Source organism: Propithecus coquereli, unplaced genomic scaffold (assembly GCF_000956105.1).
Source record: "Propithecus coquereli isolate 6110/MARCELLA unplaced genomic scaffold, Pcoq_1.0 Scaffold99, whole genome shotgun sequence".
Taxonomy (NCBI): Eukaryota; Metazoa; Chordata; class Mammalia; order Primates; family Indriidae; genus Propithecus; species Propithecus coquereli.
Window position 1 is genome coordinate 8,527,718 of NW_012156284.1, and position 4,225 is coordinate 8,531,942.

Below are 4,225 nucleotides of genomic sequence, written 5' to 3' on the forward strand. Positions count from 1 at the left end.
TATTAACTGATCAACACATAAGTGCACATATAAGAATACATCTATTGGATGTTAGGCAGGGGGGAGGGGGGAGGAGGGGACGGGTATATGCATACACAAAGAGTGTGATGCGCACTATCCGGGGGATGGACACGCTTGAAGCTCGGACTTGGGGAGGAGCGGGGCGCAAGGGCAACATACGTAACCTAAACATCTGTACCCCCATAATATGCTGAAATAAAAAAAAAAAGAGGCAGAGATAGAAATGAAACCCAGACTCCTCTGTATCTAGAGCCTACTCTCCCTTCTACTACACCATGGGCCATGGAAAATGCTGGACCTGCAATTTTAACCCAGGTGGTGACAGACTCCTTATCTTGACTAGCCCCTATACCAAAAATTTTCAAACTCAAACATGCATCAGAATCACCTGAGGGTGTTAAGAAAAATAAAAACACAAATAAAAATACAAAATTCACAGGGAGTCTCAGTCTGTGCAAGTCCAGGAATTCGCCTTTATATTAAAGACTCCATGTGACTCTGATGCAGGTGGTCCCCTGGCTGCTCTGCGGGAACAACAGGCCTCTTACAAGGCCCACTCAGCCTCCCTCAAGCACCACAAGTTCTTGGCCAGCCAACTCAAAAAAACCTCAGAAGAGTTCCAAATACCCATGGTGACCATTGATGGAGCACCTGCCACATGCTGGGAACTTTACATTTAGGTCTATGATCTATTATGATCTATTTGGAGTTCATTTTTTTGAAAGATATAAGGTCTGTGTCTAGGTTCTCTTTTTATATGGATGTCCAATTGTTTCAGCACCATTTGTTGAAAATACTATCCTTTCTCTATTGAATTGCCTTTACTCCTTTGTCAAAGAATAGTTGACTACATTTGTGTCAGTCTGTTTCTGAGCTCTCTATTCTGTTCTATTGATCTATTTATCTATTCTTTCACCAATACCACAGCATCTCGATTTTTCTCGCTTTCTAGTAACTCTTGAAATCATAGTAGTATTCTGAGTCCTCCAACTTTGTTCTTCAGTATTTTGTTGCCTATTTTAAGCCTTTTGCCTTTCCATATAAACTTTATAATCAGTCTTTGGATATCTTCAAAATTGATGGGATTTTGACTGAGATTGCATTGAAGCTTTAGGTCAAATTGGGAAGAATTGATATCTTAACAGTACTGAGCCTTTCAGTCAATGAAGCTAGGATATCTTCCCATTCATTAATATTTGGATCTTCTTTGATTTTTTTCATAAAAATTCCACATATAGCTCCTGCACATATTTTGTTATATTTGTATGTAAGTATTTCCATTTTGGTGCTTTTTTAACTGTTATTCATTTTTAATTTTTAATTCCAGTTGTTTATTTCTGGTATATAGCAAAGCAAATAACTTCTGCATATTAACCTTGCACCTTGTGATTAGCCATTTATTAATTCCAGGAAGGCTTTGTTAAATCAATCCTTTGGAATAGTTCACATAGATGTTCACATCATCTGCAAACAAAGACTGAGGAAATTTATACACATTATACCATTTAATCCTCAGGTCAACTCTGCAAGTCAGGTCCGATTAGTATCCCTGCTTCCAAGAGAAGGAAACTGGGGCTCAGATACTGTCATTTAATTGTCCAAGGTTTCCAAGCTCAAAAGTGGAGGAGTTGAGATGTAACCCAGGTCTGCATTTGTCTACTGCTTATGACTTCTGCATTCCAATACGGGGAGCTACTTGCTTCAAGGAATTAGCTGGAGCAAAAGACAGCAGAACATCCCGTAAGAGTCAGGGAGTCAATTTCTGCTCATGATCTAATGTGTGTCACTGGACAAGTCACCAAATCCCAAAGAGCTAACTCCCAGGCCCCTGAGAAATATGGATGAGGAAGCTAAAACTTAGATGTGCTACTGGAAATTTGCAATTTAAGAAAATTGTCTTAACCTAGATACACTATTAATTGGGGAGTGCATGGAAAAGGTACTTGAAAAAGCAAGGAGGCTTTCGTTCTGGGCATAATGTACTTTCTCACCACACCCTGACATACGCACATGCCAGAATAAGGGTTAACACACCATGCCTGGAAATTCAGCCAAGTCTGTTTAGAAAACAGTCTACAACCCATAACTGAAACCCATCCAGGAAACCGCATACCAGGCACAGTCCACGTGGTGATCCGAAGCATCAAGGAGGCGAGGAGTAGGAGGACTCACAAGGTGGAAACAGCAGGGAAACACCATGAAGTTCACAGCTGACACCGGGCTCCACAGCAACACTGAGTGTTTTCTCAAGCAGGGGACCCGTCTCGTTCATCCTTGCTGTGTAGCCCAGTGCCGGGTGCACAGCAGGTGCTCGACAAGCAAAAGCAGTTCTGTGCCCGATGCCTTCGATAAGGAGACGGGCCTTTCGGCACAAGCCCGTTACCCCACTTGATGGGTTTGCTACCTCATTTCAGGACACACACCCTAAGACCTACCAGCACTGCCCTAGGGAGGGCTTTGTCAAGTGGCCTTTCCTTCACCCATCGCACGTTCGCTGAGCCCCTCTCCAGGCCCTAGGCAGGCCCCTGAACCCGATCACGGGCTCTGTGGTCAGCCCGGCCCGGGAGCAAAACACTGCTCTCCACTGACAAGCTCTGCGCACTGGGGCAGCTTCCCCTCGGGAAGCCTCGATCTCCTTATCGGGAAAGGGGGATGGAAACCCTACCAACTTCACAGGACGCCGGCAGGGATGAAATCAGAGGACGAGGGGGACACTCTGAGTACAGTGTCTGGCACCCAGCGAATGCTCCATAGAGGTCAGCTGTTGTTACCCAAGATCCCTGCCCCCGAGCCGTGCAGTCTGCCCACAGGGTGCTGTGGGCGAGGGAAGCCCAGGAGCCCTGCCCAGTCACACTTGGCCACCTGCTAATGAGCCAGCAATCCTGGGGCACAGGAGGCACAAGGTTGAGGGGAGGGGCTGATGACAGCCCACTCTCAAGGACCTCTCAGCTGTTCTAGGAACAACTCGGTATCAGCCAAGGACCCAGTGGGCACGCTGAACACCCAACAGGCCAGGCTCGGGGCACCTGGCAGCCAGAGAGCCTGGTTTTCAGAAGTCGGCAATGGGCTGCGGCGAGGGTTAAGTACGTTAATTCGTGTACAGCACTTAGCGCAGCCCTGGCCCCCGTCACGTTCAGTGAAGCTCGGGTACCGTTAGATGAGCCGTGGTCTCAGCCCCTTAAGGAGCCAGCTGGTTACAGAAGCCAACTCGCTAACGGAGCCCCGACTGGACTCGTAGGGAGCGAGTGGCCCTACAGCGGTGGCATTGGTGGAGCACTAAACCTGCCCTGCCTCCTCAAAATCCGCCCCCACCCCAGATGTCACAATGCCGCGCTGTCACTGTTAGACATGCGCTCCACCTGGAAGGGGTGGCAAATGCGCAGCACCAGTTCTGAGAACCCTTACACCCGCATGGGGGCAGACGTCACTAATGAGGCTCCCTGTCCCTCCGAGTCCAGACAGGACCGCAGATCAGGCTTCGTTACACAGTGCGCTGGGCAGAAATTGCCAAAGGATATGGGGTGGCCTGGGAGTTGGACCTCTTGCTTCTGAGAGAGAGGTTCTCCTTTCCTTCTTTCTTTTCAGATTTGCCTTTACAATTAGTGACAGTTTATCTGCTATTGTTCCTTTTATATATATACACACTATATAATATACACACACATATATTTCTTTTTTTTTTCTAGGTGCTTGTGGTACACTTGTTTATAAAACAAAATCTCTGTCTTTGTGGAACTTATATTAAAACCAGGAAAACAAACGATAAAGATGGGTACATTATATAGGCATGTTAGAAGGTGATGAGCGGGGAAAAAACAAAGACCAAGGAGATAAGGCTAAAGGAAACCAGCAGGGCTGGTGGGGGGAGGGTTACAATTTTTTTTTTAATGAATAGAATATATTTTAGAGCTGTTTTAGGTTTATAGAACAAGTAACCAGAAAGTATAGAGTTTACACTGGTTACAATTGATGAATGAATATTTACACATGATTATTTTTTATTTATTTTTTTTATTTCAGGGTATTATGAGGGTACAAACATTATGGTTACACTTTATATCTTTGCCTCACCCAACCGAGGGTTAAAGGCATGCCCTTCCCCCCTACAATGCTCCCCATGTCCCTTAGTTGCAGGTTTACGCCCCATCCCCCTAATCCCTGGAGAGTATTATTGCCATGTGAGCACCCTAGTGTTGATCAGTTA